Source organism: Trachypithecus francoisi, unplaced genomic scaffold, assembly GCF_009764315.1.
Source record: "Trachypithecus francoisi isolate TF-2019V2 unplaced genomic scaffold, Tfra_2.0 Lachesis_group15, whole genome shotgun sequence".
Classification (NCBI taxonomy): domain Eukaryota; kingdom Metazoa; phylum Chordata; class Mammalia; order Primates; family Cercopithecidae; genus Trachypithecus; species Trachypithecus francoisi.
Genome location: NW_022681460.1, coordinates 455,874 through 478,687, shown reverse-complemented (window position 1 = coordinate 478,687; position 22,814 = coordinate 455,874). Strand labels below are relative to the sequence as shown.

General features: G+C 47.6%; 1 protein-coding gene across 10 annotated transcripts in view; it reads right to left on the bottom strand.

The window, feature by feature from the left end:
- FAM120B (family with sequence similarity 120B) overlaps positions 1–8,606 on the bottom strand; it is an 83,464-nt gene extending 74,858 nt beyond the window's left edge. For all 10 annotated transcript variants that reach the window (XR_004442672.1, XM_033234157.1, XM_033234156.1 and 7 more), the window contains exon 1: positions 8,458–8,606. The gene's annotated coding sequence lies outside the window, so the exon portion shown is untranslated. The remainder of the gene's footprint in view (positions 1–8,457) is intronic.
- Between the last annotated feature and the right edge of the window lie 14,208 nt (positions 8,607–22,814).

Genomic DNA, 22,814 nt, shown 5'->3' with positions numbered 1-22,814 from the left:
CAGCCAGTGGGGCTCTTGGGCCAGGCAGTTTCCAGAGTTACGGGTTGGACTGCTCAAGACACACAGGACCAATTTCTCACAGTTTAAATCATGAGTTCGAGTGTGACACTACAATATGCTCTTCTACAGTATTCACCAAGAAAAAGTGGGGTAGCAAAGGTTTTGGGAACTTGTGATATTAGAGGATGCCTTCCAGTATTTCAGTATCTTCAAAGTGCTATAATACAACATCCATTAATCAATGCAATTAGTGACGTAGGGAATTAAATGTATAAAAAGGTATGGAAAATTCCATGGATATCTCTTTAAATTTTTTTTCTTTTTTAAGCCTTTCATTGCTAAGACCATATATGGAGGCTTTTCATTTTCTAAAGGTGGTTATTATAGGATGACTGGGGAAAATAATATGTGTATATAAAAGTCATTCTATCTGCAAATTACATAAGAAATTTTCATTATCTAGATAATCATTGTTTAGAAGGAAAACATAAGTTATTTCTCATTAGGGAGGAGTCTAACTGCCCTAAATACGGCCTGGGACCCTTTGGGGATCACTCCCTTTAAGGTGGGCCTCACCATCCTGTCTTATCCCAGCACCTGGCACAACATCTGCATGGGACAGGCCCAATATTTGAATGAATAAATGAATTAATCCAAGGACAGTATATAAACAGAAATCAGGAATCAGTAAGTTACAGACTTCAATTATCGCCAAAGAAGCAGTGCAAAGTAGAATCACTGCCCTCAAGCAGCTTACAAAGGGTTTGGGAAACAAAGCATCAGCAGGAAATCCTAGTAAGGAGCTGCAGCAGGCGTAAGGTACAGCTGGAGGCTGCCTCGTTCCTGGGGCTGGCTCACTCTCCTGACAGCCGGACCAGTTCCAGGGTATTGGGTTACCAGTAAACGGGGAAGTGGAAAGAGGAAAGAGAGGTCCAGAAGCTCCTTTACTATAATCTTTCAACTTACAGACACTTGAGGTTAAGAGCAATGTGCTCAGCATAAACGAAACTGCCTGACGTTGATGGACGCACACACAGTGAGGACGACTCGTCTGGCGTCACTCTGGACACAGGGATGAGGGGCTTACGGATAGCCCAAGGGCAACTCCCCACATGGACAGCAGCCTCTGCAGGACAACCAATAGCTGACTGCTGTAACCACCTCAACACACTCCCAGCATCTACGCCATGGCAAAGCCTACGTGTCGAAAGCTACAAGTGTAACTCAGGCAAGTGGTAATGAGCTCAAGGGCCCTTAAGAGACAGGGAAGCTGGATCACAGCACTAGAGGAGCTCAGGCTCACACAGTCCATCACCAAAGGCACACTGGAATAAGCAAGGTGAGCTGGAGACAATCAAACCGTAATCTCGAAATAATTCACATCTCGAATCTACAAACTAGCACATAACCCCACAATGTCTCTACTCTAATAGAGTAAGCAGCAAAGCCACACAGAGGTAAATCTGTTAGAAAATTAAATAATCTTGCGTTAGTCTGAAACAACAGCCCATTATGACAATACAAAACATGAAGTCTTCTTTTTTCTTGTTTTGTTTCCAAGCACAAAGTAATTTTTCTTTCTTTCTTTTTTTTTTTTTTTGAGACGGAGTCTCGCTCTGTTGCCCAGGCTGGAGTGCAGTGGCCAGATCTCAGCTCACTGCAAGCTCCGCCTCCCGGGTTCACGCCATTCTCCTGCCTCAGCCTCCGGAGTAGCTGGGACTACAGGCGCCCGCCACCTCGCCCGGCTAGTTTTTTTGTCGTTTTTAGTAGAGACGGGGTTTCACTGTGTTAGCCAGGATAGTCTCGATCTCCTGACCTCGTGATCCGCCCGTCTCGGCCTCCCAAAGTGCTGGGATTACAGGCTTGAGCCACCGCGCCCGGCCTTAATTTTTCTTTCAATGGTAACTTCTGGCTGAGCCTGGGTCCAGGCTCTCCCAGTGATGTTCCCCCATGGCTTGTTGTGGAATATCTGAGGTCTGTTGTTACTTCTCTCCTCTCCTCCCCCGCCTAAAAAGTGAAACTCATAGGGACCTCTTGAACACCAGTTGTGTCAGAACAGGGACCAAAAATCCCAGGAGATTAATAGTTATCCCTCGCCAGCACACGGGATAGCATCTGCTGAAGGTTTGTAATTTATGAATGCACAAACAACCAGGTGAATAAATAAGGGTGGGTGCCAGTTAAGTTGGTCTTGATGCTTCCGAGGATCTCCATATAGGAGTCATTAAACTGCTGAGCTTTGCAAGAATTTCCAACCACCGATAAAGACTCTCACCTTGACTCTCACCTTCACCACACTTTTGATAGGGCCTTGAGCCCTCTTCTCTACCAGGCCTCAATCTGGGGCTTTTAGCAAGAATCCTGCTCAGTTTAGAGAGAACCCACCTTTGATATCTGGCCACCCTGGCCTGCCTTCAGCAAGAATTTCCCTGTCCCCGATGTCTTCCCTCAGAAATGCCCACCCCTCACCCTCACTCTGTTCGTTGGTTGTAAATCCCCAGCTGTCCTTACCGTGTTCAGAGTGGAGCCAGATCTCTCTCCTTCCCTGCAACAGAATTGAGTAAAATCTTCCTACTGTTTGAACTAAGGTCAGAATTTCAACATCGGCACCTCAAAGAAACCCTATAGCTATTACGTATTTTAAAATTTCTAGGAATAGATGTGTAGACTCAGGGTGCCCTGGACGATACCTCAGAACAGTCGGGCCACGACCACTGGTGCCAGCTGATGTCACAGGGGAAGTGGGAGAACGATGGGCAGAGTTTTGTTGATAAAAGGAAAAGTTCCAGAATAAAATGCAACAGTCCAGATTCTAACTGCCACTTAGCAACGGTGAAATTGTGGTACAATTTTATTTATAATTATAAATTTGTTCATCAAACATGTGTATCAATCGTCTAAAGTTTAGTAAAATCTGTCCAACATGTTAAAATTCTTAAATTATCACAAATTTTAAAACAAAGACATAAATTTTAGTAAGGTTTTATTGTATTTATAATTTTTATAAGCTAGATTACTTTTTAATATTGGGAAATATACTAGTTTGTAAAAAAAAAACTGATTAAAAAAATGAACCATTGGCAGAAAATTCAGAGAAAACACAAGAAAAAAATTTTAAACATTTTACATATTTCAGCCTTTTTCTACTATTCACTGCTTCTAAAAATTGAGATTATACTTGTATAATCTGTTTTCGTGTCCAATTTGTTCTACATTCCCAACTCATAATGTTACTATTCTCCCACAGTGTCATGTATAACAGATGTACAACATGGACAGGAGCTCTCTAACTCTGCTGGAGGACACCTGGAGTATTTCCAACATTGCATGCCATAACTAAGAATGTGAAACGCATCCTCGCATATCAATCTTAGAGGTCTCTCATCATTTCCTTAGTACCTCAGACAGGAAGCTGCTGACTCGCACAGGCACACATGGGCAGTTTTTCTCCAGAAGCATTGTATCAAGAATAGACCCACTTGTAACTCATGACTATTCAGCTCTCTTCAACAATATCAGGTAATTTTATTTGAAAATAAACATGGTTTACTCATTCAGCAAGCACCTTTATGTCAGACATTGGAGTAGTCACTGAGCTATGAACAAGACAGATGAGGTCCCTGCCCTCCAGCAGTCAACAGTCTCCTGGACACAGGTGTAGGACTGCAAAGGTAAGAGTGTTGGGGAATTTTCAGCAGGGAAAGCCAACCTCGTTTAGGGCTCTAAGACAATCCCCTGAGGAGAGGGTAAAGGGAAGGCCTGAAGACAGGCAGGTGTGGCCAGAGGAAGGCATGAGCAACATGGAGGAAATATTTTTAAGGTCTATAAGGTATCTTTTTTCAAATTATTAGGTGCTTAAAACATCTGCTCTATTAAGTAGTTTAACGTAACTTGCAACTGTATTTATAAATTTGTTCATCAAGTGTAGAAATGGGAAAAAAAAACAACAACCCACCTTCAGTATGTCTAGAACCTATTTTAGGGGAAGATGAAGAGATGAGATACTGCTAGAGGAGTTGGGGCCAGGTGAGTGAAAGGCCTGGCAAACCAAGCTAAAATGTCTACACTTCATCCGAAGGGAAATGATATGTCACTAAGGACTCAAGCAAGTGCATTTCAGAAACACTGCTCTGCCTATGTTCTGGGGATGGATGGAGGCAGGCAAGACAGGAGTCAGATGGTCCATCGTGAACCACGTGCTACAGCTGTTCAGCATCCACTCTCCCTCCCTATTCTGGGAGAATCCCAAGGCTAGAGGGATGCAGGGCCACTTCCTATCACAGAAGAAAAAGACGGGCAGAGACTCTCTTCTATCCCCCCACGAAGAATATGAGATCTAAACTCAACCAAATTCCCACATTCACTCATAAATACTCATTCAGGATTTACTGTGCTCCAAGGCCTGTGTTAGGAGCTGTGGATACAGCAATGAATAAGACAAGATTCCCAGCTAAGACCATGAACCCTGAGGAAGGAGGCAAGCAAAGACTCGGAGTCCTCTAAGAAGCAGAGAGTTTTGGGTGGGGGCTGTAACACATATATCAAAATGTACCTAACTGTTAAGTGTGTGCAGTCTACTCCAAAAGTCCCATGGCAGCCCCTCTAGTCCCACTGGCCCAGATTAGAGCACATTATCGGTTTTGTGCAGCCTCTTAAGTCAAAGACACATTCCAGCAGCAAAGAAGAAGGCAGGAGTCACTTTGGGGAGGCAGCAAACTTTGTGTCAGGTGAAATCACCTGCCTGAAGCACAAGCAGTAATTAACAAGGAGGCCAGGATTTGAATCCACCTGACTCCACAGCCCAGCTGCCGTTCACGAGGCCACAACCCTCACTTGGCAATGCTGTAGGTTAGTTGATCTGGTCATTGCTGTGTGCTGCCAGTGGGGCAAAGGCCTCACCACAGAGCCACCCTGTGGGATGTGTCCTTACCCGAGATCTCTCCTTCCTACATTATTCTCAGTCACCAGCCTATCGCTGGGCCCTGAGAGGAGGATGGGGAATTAAGGAGACTCGCTGGCTTCTCCCAGCAACCCAGAACTCTGGTGCCCTTGGCCTTTCCTACCCACACTGCACTCTACAAAACCCCTTAGAGGCTCTTGCAGCATAAACAACTTATTCACAAGACACTTATTTAGGCTCTTATTATCATCTACGGATGACTTTTCTACTCAGTTCTAACAATTAGCTCCTAAACCCATAGTAGAGAAAAATATAGAAACTTTGGGCAGGAAAACTGACAGCAGTTAGAAGTGCTAACAGCTGACTCAATGAAATAGGACAGAAAACTTTTAAAAACTGGAAAGATGCAAAAACCCCCACAGGAAATAGCTGTATATGCCTCAATAAACCTAACAACATTACTGTTCACATCACAACATAACAAATTATATTTGAAATGGTCACTTGAGATCATTGAGGAAAGTTTACATCACATTCAGCACATTCTATTTAAGAACACAGGAAATAATATACTTCAGGAAGATTCGCAACCTAAACAGGATATTTTGGTGCTTAATGGGCAAAAACCTAATCTAGCCAGAAAACTCCTCTGCTATTCAGAAATTAATATCCTTTTGTCATAGTTAGCCATGGTTTTATTGTAAATGACTAATAATTCGCACAAATCCAAATTAAATTAATTCTTTGGACTAAAGTCCTAATAGGAACACTATCAACACTGCCCACTTTTATAGAACCTAGTGTGTAGATACATATGGATGTGCACAGATAGGTATTAACACATGGAAACACCGAAGGATATAATTTACTCCATCTTACATTAAATGTTCTATAATAAGAGCTGACTAAAATAGATTCCTCTTTATTATTTGTTTATAAGGAAAACAGTACTCAGAAGCTGGCTTTTTTGGTTAAGGGAGGCCCTGATTTACTGTACAGCTGAAGACAAATCATTTAACCTCTTTGTACATCACTGATTTCCTCATTTGTAAAAATAAGATAATTATTTACTTCTCATATTAGGGAGATTTAAAACTACTACTAAAAAATTCCTTAGTAATACCTTATCTTTGCATAAATAATTTAAACTTTAAACATGTTTTAAATCTGAAGATTTTCCAACAGAACACAAATTAAAATTATTTATACTCATTATAAAGCTCTACAAAACTAACTGGTGGCATTTTCAAAGTAATAAATCAAAAGTCGCAATAAATTCCTGTGTGAATTCACATAGTGTATAACCCTAGTTTCCACGGAGTTAAGAGTTGCTTTTATGATTTCCATTAAGTGGACTATCCTTCTTAGCATCAATCTTTTCTTAAAAGGGGGTGGCAACTCAGCAGTGAAATAAATCTAACAATACAGGCATTTAAGCTTGCAACAAAGAAGTTACAAAGATCCTGTCCAACATGCTGAGTTACTAAGCTCTGACATCTTCCTCCTGACATTAGAGCTAAATAAAGTCAGGTTATGGCAGGAACTTGATCAGTTCCATTCATTCACATTTTTTCCTCCATGCCTAAATAAAAAGCACACACCAGAAGAGGAAGAAGTAGGAGGTAGGGAAGGGAAGGGAAGGGGTCTGAAGGACAAAAATGCAAATCTCAAGGAAGGATATGACAAATAGCTAGTTTTGCAGGGATCTAAGTTGTAAAAGACTTGAAACACACCATTTGGGAACCCTCTTTTCAAAAAAGCATACAAATTACAAACACAAGATCTCTGAGGTCCCCTAGGTAAGGGCCCACGCAAGTGACAGACCCAGAAACCTGAACTTCATTACCTTTACAGTAAATCTGCCCCATAAATGATATCCAGATTCAGGATCATGGATGGGGTAGAATCTCAGAATGCTAAAAACTATGTTACCCCAGATGTCACCTACTGTAGTTTTCTCAGTGGGCCACAGGTGGTCAGAGATTTCAGTATGTCTGGAAATTAGGTGGTTAGAAACTAAGCAAAAAAACTGGAAGGTCAAGGTAGTCACAAAATGGGTGTGTGTGGGGGTGTGCGTGCGTGTGAAGATGAGCGGTGAGGACCCTGACCCAGCAATGGTGTTGGTGCTTTTCAAGAATACAACTGGTAAGAAGGCTCAATTAGAGTTCCAAAACAAAAGGAATGGCAAAGTCGGGGGAAAATCCACTAATGACGGAGCTGGGAGATGGCAGAAATGGGATGAAGAAGGTATCAGAACACAGACTGTGAAGGCTGTAGTGATGACAGAGGGTGGCTCCTAACAGTAAAGTCCAAAGGTGGGCAGGTCAAAGAGCCTATGTGAAGGGGAGGTCAGAGAAAGGTCAAAAACAAAAGCATGACACTAGACATGGAGGAACTTGGGAGTACAGCTGCGGATAAGATGCTCTCACATATTCAGGAGATGGAGGTTAGGACCCTGCTGCTCCAGATATGGTCCCCATTCTGGGCTTTTCCCTCTCCATACTTCTCCACTCAAGGACTCAGGCCACGAGAAAGTCCACCTTCTCACTTCTTTACCTCCAGGTTCTCTCCACTACCACTTCGGGGTTTCCAGTCCCTGAACGACGACAAAAGCCTTTTGTCTGTCTACAGTCACCTTCATCCCCACCCCTGTATCTGCCAGACTGAATCTCTTTCACGCTAAGATCTGATCACATCACTTCCTTGCCCCATATGCTCTTTAGCTTCCTTCCTGCCATTCCCCATCCCTAACCAACATTTCTTGTCTCACAAATGCTCAACTCCTAGTTCCCAGAATATGTCAGACTGTCTGAAACCGTCATGTCTTAATCATTTATGTTCTTACTGCCAGGAATAGGCTCTCAACTCTCGTTCACCTCCCAACTCCTGCTTACTCAAAACTCTGCTCAAATCCCACCTTTATGGAAATTTCCTGGACCCTCTGGGCAAATCACCCTCTAAGGTACCCTTTTCTTTCTGCATCGTAGGATCTGCTTGACGCTCAGTGTTGTCCCACGGGTCTGTAAACTCCTTGCTGGCAGAGAACCCTGTCTTTCTGTCGTTCCCCAAGGAGTTGGGGCCCTGACTCAGGGATATGGGATAAAAGTGAAGAGATCAGAGGATGCCTCTCTCTTCTAAGGACGACCAGAAAAGTCGTGCAACTATGAAGGATAACAGATCTGACCCAAAAATGAGACACAGGAGCCAAATGCACATCTTAAGGGAGGGAGTCGAGGCCACAGGTGACCTCAAGATGGGGCAGGCAAGGCGAGGAGCTGCGGGTCGCGAGGTCGGGGAACGCGCGACGACGCGGACCAGGGCCCGGCAGGAGGGTCCTGCGCAGGGGCAGGGATGACGACAGGCCCGGCAGCGGGGAAGCGAGGATCCCATGATGTCGCAGCCGCGGTGACTAGGGCAGAAGCACGGCCAGGACGGCATCCGGGACCGGGCAGAGGCCGAGAGGCTGACGCGCACAAGGGTCGGACGCGGGTAAAGGACGGTCACGCAGGCCGGAAGCGGCCCGGACGGCGCGAGGGTGCCCTCGGGCCCGGCCCTACCTAGAGATGCGCCAACACCAGCCGCAACACGCCCGCTGCGCCCTAGGCCCAGCTGCCTCAGCCACCGCCACAGCCGCCTCGTTCACTTCCGCTTCCGCTCCAGGCGCTTCCGCTCGGGACTTGGCCAGGTTCGCCGGGGCGGGGTCTGTGCGGCCGTTGCGAGAGTGAGGCGCGCAGGCGTCGTGGGTGGGGCGGGGAGAGAGACGCGCAGGCGCAGGGAGCAGGGGCGCGGCGCGCAGGCGCCGACGGAGTGGGACGACACGGCCTGTTGCCACAGCAACTGCGCGGGTGCTCCAGACCTCGGGTCCCGCAGTCAGGTAGCTGCCCGCTGGCGTCGGGCGGGTGCCGCCCTTGAACGTCTTTGTTCATACACTGTCCTGCGGCCGGGATTGTGTCTTGATGCTGCATGCCGGTCTTTGTCCTGCCACAGGCACGGAGGACCGGCGGCTCCCGGGGCCTGAGGCCGCAGTGTCCTATCGCGGCCGGGAGACTCTTCTGGGCCGGAAACGGGGACGGCGCGGGGGCTCCTGCCCTAGGGACCCGCGCCTCCCCGCCCCGCTTGGAGAGGGAGCGGGGACGTCCCGGCGTGCGACCCTCGCCTCCCTATCGGGACGGGCCGGCCCCAGTCAGCGCTGAGCACTTCTTGGCCGGGTGGTCTGACCGCCACCGTTGTCGCGCTGAACTACTCTTCAGCTGAAAGTCGTTTCGGGCAGGTTTGCTAGTCTGGAATTGGGTGGGAGAGAATTCCAGGGAGAGGAAAGGCAGAGGCACTAGCAATGAGGGAGCAGGATGCTTCAGAGGAATTCCAGTGGCTGCTGTGGATACATGGTGGCGGGGACAGGGGAACAAGTGCCACCTGATCGTGCAGGTCCCTGTCGTCACGTTCAGGAGTTTGGACTCTGCAGTCCACAATCACAGCCTTATTTCTGCAGCTGCTCTAAGATAGCGAAACTCACCTTCAGGACATGCTCCCTTGGGCTAGGAGATCAGGTGGACTCCTGGTGATGCGCAAGTCCACCCCTCTAGCTGCAGTTCCACCTTTTTCTCTACAACCAAGCAAACATTTTGGCAGCCATGTGTGAGTGACGACCTTGAAAGCAGTCTGATATTTATTTTGCTGAAAAGTAAGTTATTGACAAATGTCAATTTTTAATAATATCAACTTACTTAGGATGTATCTGCAAACCTATCCTTACACACAGTATGTCTCAGCAAGGCAGCTATAAGCCCTGGTGAGCTAATGGGTCTTCCATCAGGGAAGTGAAATGGTCAAATACTGTTGTAGGAAAAACGTTCTGTTGATTTTCTTCAGAATCTCTGGCAAAGCACTTGATCAAGTACTCAGAAAACATTACCAAATGGAAGTGGCACCACGTCTGCATTAAAGTATTTGGGAAGGAATCTCCATTCAGCATACAAGGCTTACTTTCCTGATGGGCCTTTCTTTAAGTAAAATCAACAAATGGTGTTCAGCACCTACTGCTGATTAGTGCTGTGGGGTGACACCAAGAAGTATGAGAAATGACCTCTAGTCTTAAGGAGTACTCATCGTGGTTGGGGACATAAACTAACATACTTTAAATACCAGGCAACAAGTGAAACATATTGTAAGGAGTAAGGGTTGTAATGTTTCTGTCCCTCCCAACATTCATAGGTTGAAATTAATCCGAGCATGATGGTCTTTGGAGGTGGGGCCTTTGGGAGGTGAATAAATCATGAGTGTGGAGCCTCATGAATGGGAATAGTGCCATAATGAGGCCACAGAGCTCTCTTGCCCACTTTCCACCATGTGAGGATACAGTGAGAAAATGGCCTGCAACCCAGAAGAGAGGCCTCACCAGAACCTAACTATGGTAGTGTCTGATCTGAGACCTCAGCACCTCCAGAGCTATGAGAAATGAATTTGTAATGAATTCGTACCACCCAGTCTATGGTACTTTGCTGTAGCAGTCTGAACGGTCTAAGACAGGGATGAAAAAGCTTCAAGGAGCAAATGTGTGAACTGAGCCTGGAAGGAGTAGGATCTGACAAAGGGTTAGAAGAGGAAGGACTCCAAGCAGAAGGAGCAAACCTAGGAAAGAGACTGAGGGAAAAATTCAGGAGACTAAACTCTTCCCTGCTGAGGGAAGCAGGAAGCGGAGCTGGACTGGGGAGGCCTTGAAAGGCAGGCAGAGCAGGGAGCCCCACCAGGTGACAGTGCTCATTGGCCTTCCAGACGGATTTGATGGTATCACTCATGATGGAACAACAACAACAACAAAAGACACAAATGTGACATCTGAAAAACAGGAAAGAGAAAGATAATAGAGAAAATGAAGAGAAGAAAATCTTCCCAGGTCTAGAAGATACATTCTCATATGGAAAGGGCCCAGCAGGTGCCCAGCACAACAAACCTAGAAAGACCAACACCAAGGCACATTGCCACAGCATTCAGAACACCAGGGATAAAGAAAAGATCTTCAGAGTTTCCTGAAGGAAAAATGAAAAGGTCACATTTAAAGGACTAGAAATCAGAATGGCATAGAAATACTCCACAGAATCCCAGGAAGCTGGAATACAATGGGGCATTAACTTCAAAATTCTGAAGAAAATAATTCTAACATAGAATTAAACGCTCACTATATTAGCTATTTGTGGGTAGGATATAGATATTTTCAGATATCTTTTTCTCAGAAAACTACTGGAGGATATTCTTCTCCAAAATTAAGAAATAAGTCAGGAAAGAGGATAATATTTGGGACCTAGAAAACAGGAAGTCCCAGCTTAGGAGAGAGGAGGTGGGAAGTACCAGGACAGAAGCTAGGGACTTATACAATAGGGGATAGAGGCCTCTAGGAGAGATGTCTCCAGAAGGAAGTGAATCACATGGAATGTCTGATATGGATGAATATCTTAAAAGGGAATCTTCAGAATTTGATGATGATAAGTAATAGCTGGATAGGAAAGTGAATAAGGAAATAAATGACACCATTATTGAATCTAGTGAAAACAATATACAAAAAAGGATATAGCATATGTCTTGGCTATGAATAAATACGTAATTATAACAAGATAATTACTGAATGGGAATTTAACTCAAAGAGGTGTTATAATTATTTTTGAAAAAAGGAAGGTGACCTTATGTGTGTTTTTGTGCGCGTGTCTAGGAAGTGAGGGTGGGAGAGTTAAATCCTTGTCTTCTAGAGTTAGGAAGTCCACAGACTATACACACAACTGAAAAGTAAGGACAGAACATTAAATGCGCATTCTTAGAAAAATATGAGCATAAGGCCGGGCACAGTGGCTCATGCCCATAATCCCAGCTCTTTGGGAGGCCAAAGTGAGAGGACTGTGTGAGCGCAGGAGTTGGAGACCAACCTGGGCAACATAGTGAGACCTTGTCTCTACAGAACATTTTAAAAAATTGGCCAGGTGTGGCATGCACTTGTAGTCCCAGCTACTTGGGAGGCCGAGGTGGGAGGATCATATGAGCCCCAGAATTTGAGGCTGCAGTGAGCTGGGATTGTGCCACTGCACTCCAGCCTGGGCGACAGAGTAGGACCCTGTCTCCCAAAAAAAAAAAAAAAAAGAAGGAATTGGGAGTGGGAATGTGTGGTGTGGGCAACCACTATTTTTGTTACAAATCTAGAAATACCATTTGAATTTTAAAATTATTAATATTTGATATAAGGAAAAAGTTTTAAGTTTAAAAAAGTTATTCACTAGTACAAGTGGTACTAAGGGGCATGACTGTCACTCAAGTTCTAATCTGTCTAAATTCTCAAGCTTTAAAAAATTGTTATGACTACAGTACACTACAATGAAGGCAAGGAAAAGTCGAGGATTACTTCAAGGTCTCTTTCCTGGGAGACTAGAAGAAAAGTTGCATGCAGAAATCAGTGTAACAGGAGCAAGAAGAATTACATAGGATTATCCACATCCTGCTTCACCTCCTGCTTCATAGGTCAGTAAAGCACTTCCCTGTGCGCTGCTGTGCACAGCCAGTTTATCAGTGTGGGAAAAAATCTAAAAATGAGATGGAGGTTTACATAAAAGAGAAACATAGGAAAAGAAAGGGGAATAAAAAAGAAACTGTAGAGTGAACTTGGGGGTTAATGCAGAGGAAAAAGCTAAAGTGAGAGACATCACATCAGCTGTGAGAGAGAAACCCAGAAAATGAATGGCAAGGGCATCTGGGACAGGTTTCTCTTGGTAACAAGTTGACCCTTTAAATAGACTGCAAGATGTATTTACAGTTTTAATTTTACTTGGATGCTGAACTAAATTTCTTTGAGTATAACAACCACATGAGCTCAAGATTTTATTTGGGTAATGATATGGTTTCGCTGTGTCCCCACCCAAATCTCATCTTGAACTGTAGTTCCTATAATCTCCACATGTCATGGGAGGGACCTGGTGGGAGGTAATTGAATCGTGGGGGCAGTTACCTCCATGCTGTTCTCTTAATAGTGGTTAAGTTCTCATGAGACCTGATGGTTTTATAAGGGACTTTTCCCCTGCATCACTCCGCATTTCTCCTTGCTACTGCCAAGTGAAGAAGGACATGCTTGCTTCCCCTTCTGACATGATTGTAAGTTTCCTGAGGCCTCCCTAACCATGCTGAACTGTGAGTCAGTTAAACCTCTTTCCTTTATAAATCACCAAGTCTCAGGTTTGTCTTTATTAGCAGTGTGAGAATGGATTAATACGCAAATTGGTACCATGTAGTGAGGTGCTGCTGTAAAGATACCCAAAAATGTGGAAGTGACTTTCGAATGGGGTAACAGGCACAGGTTGGAACAGTTGGAAGGACTCAGAAGAAGATAGGAAAATGTGGGAAAGTTTGGAACTTCCTAGAGACTTGGAGGGCTCAGAAGATAGGAAGATGTGGGAAAGTTCGGAACCTCTTAGAGACTTGTTGAATTGCTTTGACCAAAATGCTGTTAGTGATATGGACAATGAAGTCCAGGCTGAGATGGTCTTAGATGGAGATGAGGAACTTGTTGGGAACTGGAGTAAAGGTCACTCTTGTGCTTTAGCAAAGAGAATGGCAGCATTTTGCCCTTGCCTTAGAGATCTGTGGAACTTTGTATTTGAGAGAGATGATTTAGGGTATCTGGTGAAAGAAATTTCTAGGCAGCAAAACATTCAAGAGGAAGCAGAGCATAAAAGTTTGAAAAATTTGCAGGCTGGCAATGCAATAGAAAAGAAAAACCCATTTTCTGGGGAGAAATTCAAGTTGGCAACAGAAATTTGCATAAGCAATGAGGAGAAGAATGTTAATCACTAAAACAGTGGGGAAAATGTCTCCAGGGTATGTCAGAGACCTTCATGGTAGCCCCTCCCATCACAGGCCTAGAGGCCTAGCAGGGAAAAATGGTTTCCTGGGCAAGGCCCAAGGCCCCCCTTTCTGTGGGCAGCCTAGGGACTTGGTGCCCCGCGTCCCTGCTGCTCTAGCCATGGCTACAATGGGCCAATGTACAGATCATGCTGTGACTTCAGAGGGTGCAAGTGCCAAGCCTTGGCAGATTCCATGTGGTATTGATCCTGCTCGTGCGCAGAAGACAAGAACCTCCCCCTAGGTTTCAGAGGATGTAGGGAAACGCCTGGATGTCCAGGCAGAGGTCTGCTGCAGGAGCAGAGCCCTTATGGAGAATCTTTGCTAGGGCAGTGCAGAAAGGAAATGTGGGGTCATATCCCCCACACAGAGTCCCCACTGGCACACTACCTAATGGAGCTGTGAGAAAAGGGCTGCCATCCTCCAGACCCTGGAATGGTAGATCCACCAACAGCTTGCAACGTGCATCTGGAAAAGCCACAGACACACTATGCCAGCCCAGGAAGGTGGCCAGGCGGGGGGTTTTACTCCATAAACCCACAGAGGTGGAGCTGCCCCAAGGCGTGGGAGCCCACCTCTTGCATCAGTGTGATGTGGATATGAAACATGGAGTTAAAGGAGATCATTTTTGAACTTTAAGGTTTAATGACTGCCCTATTGGATTTTGGACTTGTATGGGGCCTGTGGTCCCTTTGTTTTGGCCAGTGTCTCCTATTTGGAATGGGTGTATTTACCCAATGCCTGTGTCCCATTGTATCTAGGAAGTAACTAACTTGCTAGTGATTTTGTAGGCTTATAGGTGGAAGGGACTTGTTTCAGATGACACTTTGAACTTGGACTTTTGAGCTAATGCTAGAATGAGTTAAGACTTTGGGGGACTGTTGGGCAGGCATGATTGTGTTTTGAAATGTGAGGACATGAGATTTGGGAGGGACCAGGAGTGGAATTATATGGTTCGACTGTATTCCCATCCAAATCTCATCTTGAACTGTAGTTTCCATAATCCCCACATGTTGTGGGAGGAAATTTCTGGGAGGTAATTGAATCATGGGGGCAGATACCCTCATGCTGTTTTTGTTAGTGAGTGAGTTCTCATGAGACCTGATGGTTTTATAAGTGGATTTTCCCCGCGTTCACTCTGCACTTCTTGCTGCTGCCAGGATGTGTTTGCTTCCCCTTCTGCCATGATTGTAAGGTTTCCTGAGGCCTCCCCAGCCATGCTGACCTGTGAGTAAATTAAACCAGTCTCAAGTATGTCTTTACTAGCAGCATGAGCACAGACTAATCCGGGTAACAATTGACCATCCAAAAATTAGGAAAGACAAAAAGCCAAAACCATGAAAACTACTGATTTCTACATGGGCAATGCACATTAAATGCTGCTGAAGTGTTTTATTGCTGATAAAAGGTATCATATAGAAAGACAATGTTCCTCTTCTTCTAATGATCATTGTAATGGTGAAGATGTCTGGTACTGCTGCAGACATACGCAGTCGGGAAATGGAGTGACTGACAGGCATGGATGGCAGAGCAGAAAGATAAGAGCACTCGTGCCTTGACACGGCAGAGCCACTACATCAACCGGCACTCAAACCACCTTCTTTCCTGATTATAAGAGAGAGTATCTTCTTTATACATAGTCAGATAGTGAATCAGGATGTTCTGTTACAACCAAAAGTGTCCTGTTCTAGCTTCTATCTGAGAAGGAATAATTCCTACAGAACTGGTCCTCCCACTTTAAACAACTAGAAAACTGGACAAAAATACAAAATTACTATTTTCAGACAACAGGTAACAGGAAGGAAAGGATGGAGAATCTTGAAAGGAGGAAAACAAATGAGGTGAGCCCAGTGGTTGCCCCATCTCTGCCTAGAGCCCGGAAAAATCAATGAAACAAAAGACTGGTTCTTTGATAAGATCGATACAACTGATAAGCCTATAATACTCTGATCATAGTCTCTCAAGAAGAGAGAAGACACAGATTGTGCATCCCAGCAGTGGAAGACAGTATCACTACAGAAACCACCTGCAGTTAAGGAATAAAAGAACATTTGAACAACTTTAGATAAGAAATTCCTCGAACCACGCAAATCACCAAACCTGACCAAAGAAGAAGTAGAAATGATGAGTAAGCCTATATTAAAGAAGTTGAATTAAGTAAGCAAAACAACAACAACAACAATAAAAAAAATCCCACAGAGAAAAGGCCAGGTGCCGACAGCCTCACTGGTGACTTCCATCAAACTTTTAAGGAAGAAATAGCAATCCTACACAAACTTTCAGAAAATGGAAAAGCAAGAAAGTCTTCCCCAACTCATTTTATAATTCACCTGGTGGCAGAGACAGGTCCAGTTCCACTTTGGGTCCTCAGCCCCTGTGATGAGTCAGGAGTGAACAAGCCAGTGAGGAAATGAAGTGGCCTTCTACTTCCTGCATGTCTTGCCCTAGCCCATCAGCTCTAAGTCAGTGTGGGTTCCCCTCTGCCTGGAGAGTGGTTGGCTCCTTGGTGCCCAGATGCCTGAGCTCTAGCCACTGAGAAATGAGTGACAGCTGGCAGGTGGTGTTACTTTCTAACACAATCAGTGCCTGGGAGCTTCGCAACCTGCAAGCAGCTTCACATCTTGTCTCAATCAGCTTATTAACAGGAATAGGAACAGTCTCAACTAGCAGAAAAGCAAATCATAGTTTGTGATCATTCCTAAAAAAAAGTCAGACTCACCAACTAGGCTCCTCCTGATCCCCCAGCGAATACATTTTGAAGGCATTGTATGATCATGAGTTATTAGTGATGATGACTGACAAATATGCCACCCCAGTTCCCATTTTCCTAAAAGGAACAAAAAAGAAAGAAAGAAAGAAAAGGAAATATTGTATCTTGAAAACAAACCTTGATGGTGATCCAGGACTATCCCTGTTCTGTTTTCGCATTGGAAGCGGTGGAGTGAGGGAATAGGAATTACAATGACAAGAATGAAGGAAACTGTTGAAAGCAAGGAATGCAACGATGGAAACTAACATTCTGAGATTAGGAAATATGTTGATTTAAAAGTGAAAAAATACTTGCCTAAATTTTGTTCCTCCTTTTTTTTTTTTTTACCCTCTGATATTTGGATACTTGGGTTGTTTATTGGGGTCCCTTTCTCTCCAGCCCATTTATTGGAGCAGGGCTTTGCAAAGCCGGTCTCCTAGCAGCCGAATGCAGAAGGCCCATTCATATTACAATGGAAGGAAAGGAAAGAAAGAGCTTGGTTTGTTTAAACTGCCTCTGTCTTCATTCACAGCCTGATGTCCGTGTGCATTGTGAGTCCACAATGGCACTAAAGGACTCATTGTGGCCGAAAACAAATCAAAATAAAATAAGGGATGCTAAGATAAAAGAGTCATGCAACAAAATTGCTTAAAAAATCTAAGTCTTACATCTGAGATTTATGTTACCTTTTGGCTGTGTGGCCTGTTGACCGGTATTTATAACAACCGCTAGAGTTTAATAAACAAAAAGATAAATGGGAACTTTATGTACATTTTTAAAGGCCTTACACAGAAGGGGTGGGTGTGCTGGGTTGCTTTGGAAGCTGTTTAATAATTATTGTTCTTTGTTTGCACAACATTTGGGGAGCCACACTCCGCACTTTGTGTTTATTTTCTGTCTGATAAACATGCCCTCCCTATGCCCATGTGGGCCAACAGCTCCCCAGCACGGTCCCCAACCTCCACACTGCCTGAACCAACATTAGAGGTTGCAATAACCCACGCCCAGTGCAGCAGGCAACAGGTGGAAAGTTGAATAACTTCACACGTTTTTCGGGGAGGAGGGGGCGGGGTGGGCGGGAGGAAGGCTTTGGGAGCCGATTTAAGGATTAGATCAGATGTTATTGCTAGTGAAAAATTAAACAGCCCGGTGCGCTGGGGAGTACAGATTAATATATTTAGTGACTCTGTGCACACAAAGGCCGCTCATTGTGGCGACGTCTGAATGCCTGTGAATGGGATGGAACGCACGCAGCCGGTCACCGCAGGTGCCCACATCTGTTCTTCCCGGCAGATGCTCACAGAAAGGGAGGCGGGGGGCGGCGGGGAAGGACGTCGCGTTCGAAAGCTTCCACGGCCGCGCTCCCCGGGGCTCCTCCGGAGCAGCCTGGGGAACACGGGGTCCCACGGGGACATGCGTGAAAGGGCGTGGAGGAAACCCTGAGCCACACGCGCCTAAGGCCAACTAACCCTGCACCCGGACAGGCCCAGGGGCCACCCCAGAGGCTATGTCAGGCCCTGCGGGTGCGCGCCACGTTTCTGAGGTTATTGTTTGCGAGCCTCTGAGCGCTGGGCCTTGAAGCCCCCGCGTTCCCCCGCTCGGGGCGAGCGGAGCCCAGCGTGGGTGATTGACAGGCCGCCCTGGGAACCAGGAGCGACAGGTGCCGCGACCTCCCTGGGGTGGGCACGGCCCTTCCGCCCATCGCCCCTCTCAGCGCCTTTTCTTCCCCATTCACTTTTTTACAAAGTCACAGGCTGCGATTTCCAGGTGCGACGCCTCGACCTCCCGGAAGGAGCCGGAAAGGAGCCGCCGCGCCGAGGCGGAGGGTGGCGGCCGCAGGGGGCCTGCACGGAGGGGCCTGGGCCGGAGACGCCCACCCCGCGCGGGCTCCTGCAGCACCTCCTGGCGTCGGGATCCGGGGTCTCGGCGAGCCGCGCTCCTCCGGGAACGCGCGGTTTCCGCCAAGAGCGCACAAAGGGCGCGTCCCGGCCCCGCCCGCCGACCCCGGGCCCCCAGGGCTCTGCGGTGTGCGCCGTCGCCTCGCACAGCCCGGGGCCGGGCCGGCTGCACTCGGTGAGGTGGGAATGCGGGCACGAGTCCCGCACGAGGCGGCGGCCAGGCGCGAGGCTGCGTGGGGCAGTCACGACGGCGACTGGGGGCCACCAGGAGGGCCCTGGCTCCGCCCTCTCAGTGACCCAGGGATGACCCGCCGCACGTCCCGGCCGCCTGTGCCCTTGCGCTTCGGGCCCCGCACTGGTGCCCCTCCTAATGCTGCCCGGCGCCGCCACCACCTCCAGGAAGCCCTCCGGTGGGCCCACTCCCCGTCGCGGGTCTCAGCGTCCGGCAGTCATCGCACTGAAAACAGCCCCTCCCTGGGCCACGCGGCCTCCACCTAATCCCCCCACCCCCGGCCCCCCAGCCCCAGGTCCCAGCGCGTTCAGTGGGCACAAAGTTCGGAGGGGCCGCTCCGGCGTTCGCACGGGGCGGGCCCAGAGCAGCTGCCACGGTAATCTGATCCCGGGACAAAGGCGTGCCCGCCGGTGCTCCGGCCACAGGTAAACACGCGCTTTGTCATGGAGATGGAGCGCGGGACAGTCCCGGCAGATGATCCGCGGGTTCCAGGGGAAGGAACCGCGGCGCGGAGGAGGGGCGGGGGCCGGCGGCCGAGCCGTCATCTGCGCTGGGGCCGCCAGCTGAGCCACGCGACCCGCCCGTTCTCATGCAAATCAGCACATGCCTCCGCTGCTCGCCGCGGGCCTGGCCTCGGCCCCGGGCTCCACGCACGCGAGAGGTGGGCGTCTCGCAGGCCCGTGGCGCGGTTCGGACTCCCCCCACAGCAAAACGACCGCCCGACACGAACCAGGTGGGGTTGGAGCCCGCCTTCCTGTTCTCTGCACGGCCGCGGATCCTGAGAAAGGAAATGGGTGTGTGGCTCCAGGACCCCGCCGCACAGGGGAAGTCACTCGCTGGGTCTCCAGCGGCGCAGCCTGCGGCCAGCAGGGAGGCTTAGGAGCCGCTGCGGGGCTGATTCCTTCCCCCCGGCTGCTGTTCTCGTGCCCCCACCGTCGCCCACCCCCGCGCAGAGCTGCCCGCGCCGGGGGTCGCGCTCCTGCCCGCTTTGGAAGCGCCGCTGCCTGGGGGCCGCTCGCCTTGTGTGCACGCGGGCGGCGCTCACCTCCTTCCTGCCCGCGCCAGCGCTGGGGGAGCCTCGAAGTCCAAACATAAACCAGATCGACGCCTCCTCCCTTTTCCAGGCTGTGACGAATGATGGCTTCGTGGGCTTGTAAGTCCACGCGCGCGGGTCCACACATCTGTGCACCCACTTGGGTGGGCGTGGCTGGGCAGGGGACATGGCCCAGTGAGTGTGTGTGGGGGGGAAAGGTTCTATGTTCACGTGTCCAAAGACAGCCTTAAGAAGTAAGGAGCAAGGACGTATCCACCATAGCTCCACTACGCAGAGCCTTCGCCCACGGACGCCTCTGAGAGCTTCCCTTGTGGCAGCAAGCGGTCCATTCCTCCAATACATTAACTGCTTTCAGATTCCAAAACTGACTGATGGAGAATGGGCAGAGGGTGGTTGGTGCAGATGTGATACCAATACTAATTAATAAGCATGGTCTACGTCCCCTTCTTCTTCTTCTTTATTTCAAGTAAGCTGGCATGTTTGATCAACACCAGATTTGCTGCCTGGAAGTTTTTTATCTTGTTGTTCTGAACAAGGACCCTAATTCTTCTTAGGAATAAGAGAACCTCTCTGTTGGGTATACAGTATTCAGTTGGTCTGAGAAAACACAAACCCCACTCAAGTCTCCAGACTTGTTTACACAGAAAACTGAACCTGTGGCTGGCCTAGAGTCTCAGCCTATTCTGGGCATTGTTTATTGCAATCTGCCCAGGCCCTCCTGCCCCCACCACAGTCACCACCACACACAAACCTGGAGAACAGAACCTTTCTTTGGAAAGGGGGGTTGGAATAGGATTGGGTGACCATGGTATTAGGTCATGCACACCCTGCTGAGGATGGCCACATTGGAATTTGATAAGATGATGGCCATAAGCTTTTATTCCCAGGTGGCCTAATAAAATGGTGGGAAGATAATCAGTGTCTCCAGCAAACAGAGAACTCCACATGTGGTTGCTGTGGCTGCAGCTCTGATCATTATACAGCCTAAGCTTACCCTGGACACTGGAGTTACTCAGCCTGTGGGGTTGTGCTGCCCAGAAAACAAAACAAAACAAAAATCACCACCACCAGGCAGCAAATTCCTCCTTCCATTTCTGTGTCTGATGTATTGGGTGCCTTCTAAGCCCTAATGAGCCTCACTTTGTACAGTAAATTTGCTGAGACATAAAAAAGTATTTAAAAGAAAGTTTCCTGTTTTTTTTCCTAATGAGCAAGGTGAGGATTTATAGTGTGGGGAGGAGGGACTCCAGCAGCCAGGGCCAACACTGAGGCAAGCCTATTTAACATACCCTGGCTTAAGCGCCCTCATGCATTTGTGGGGTTCAGAGTGCTTAGTTGTGGGAGTATAGAGACATGCAGTTAGGGAGTGAAAAAACGCCATTTGGTTCGGAGCAGATGGCTGGCTAGGGGGCTGATGGCGTCTAAAGGCGTGTCGTCCCCTCCAGCTCGAATCCCTAAGGGCTCCCCTTGTCTTCCCAATCAATGAAAATTAAAGTGCAAAGAAAGGATGAATAGTTGGACCTCGAGTCTCTCCTTTGTTCATCCCAGCTACTGGTGCGCAGGAGTTAAACTACAACAGGCTCCTATAGAAACGCTGAAGTTAAACAGTCTCCCCGTTAGCACAGCTTTTGAAAGAGAAAGGGAGAGAGGAACAAACTTGGGGGTGGGAAGAGAGAAATGGGGGAGAGGAAGAAGGAGAAGAAGGAGGAGAAGGAAGAAGAGGAAGGAGGTGGAGAAGGAGAAAGAGGAGGAGGAGGAGGAAAAAGAGAAAGGAGAAGAACAGGAGGAGGAGGAAGGAGAGGGAGAAGAAGAAAAGGGCTTTCTGCTTGATTTCCCCAATACAGAATCGCGTGGCATAAATTAAGTTGGAAAAGAATGAACGCTTTGGGCAGGATTCTGATGGATTTTACGATGCCTTTCAGTTCCGCTTTGCCGCCGTAATCGAGAAATCTGTGCCATGTCAATTTAACAAATACTTGATACTGAGGGGGGTTTGTTAAAGATTTGGGGCAAGTCTTTTTTTCCCCCAAGGTTTAAGCCCTTGCGCGTGGAACTTTTTATTTCCAGTTTTCTAAACAGGCATTCAAATGAGCCTGTTTTCCACTTCCATTTTCTAATTAAAAGGTTCCTGATATTTCATTTCTTACTGAAATCTACACTCAGTCTTACAGGCAGAGGATTCTGGATTCTGACCTCGAATTCTTTTCTTTTACATTTCTTCTGCTCCCAAAACCCTCTCACCTACCCCCACCCCCACCTCCACCCCCCAGCACAGGGAACAGGTCCTGTGCCTTAGGGAAGCAGAATGCTCAGAAGTCAGCTTTTGGAGGAAACATCAACCTAGAGAAAAAAGGATCCTGACACTAGGTGGCAAGATTAAATTAGGATTTGAGCTGGCCCCTCCCTGTGGTGACAGCAAGTCCCTCTAGAGCCCAAAAAGGACACCATCATGGAGGTGGCAGCATCTTCTGAAGACTCCATTTGCTCTGAACCAAACAGTAGGGGGTTCACGGTGAGGCCCCAGCCTGGCTTTCTCACCTGGCACTAACCATCATGTGCTTGTTTCTGGTGGTTAACTCTTCACTATTCCAGGAGGCAACAGTGGAAAACCTAAAGTGGACATGTCTGTTGATCCTAAAACTTTACAGGTATTTGGGAAACAAGGTAGCAGGAGACAGGCTGGGTCACCTGAAGAGGAGCCACAGAGTAGCAGTTCCAGCTGCGCGACAGCCAGAGGGCCTGCCCTGGACGACTTTGCCACGTGACCTTCAGATGTCTGGCTGCAGTGGTTGTTCTTGGTGTTCGAAGACTTTCCCTCTGCTTAGACACTTTGTGATCAAGACATCTGCCGGGGTGAAAGTCACGTTCTGCCTCGACGGTGCCCTGTTCTCACCAATAAGGCAGTTCTAACACACCTACAGAGGACACTGGCCAGGCTGCTTCCTTGGGGCTGAGCTACAATCAAAGGGGGTACTCCAACACTCACCTGGAACCCTAATGAAGCTACGGAGGTGTTGGGAGTGGTCAGGGAGCCGCTGGCGGGGATGGTAAAGAGAGGGAGAAGTGTAAAGCTAGGTGCCACAGGAGGAGTCTGCCCCAACTTACTT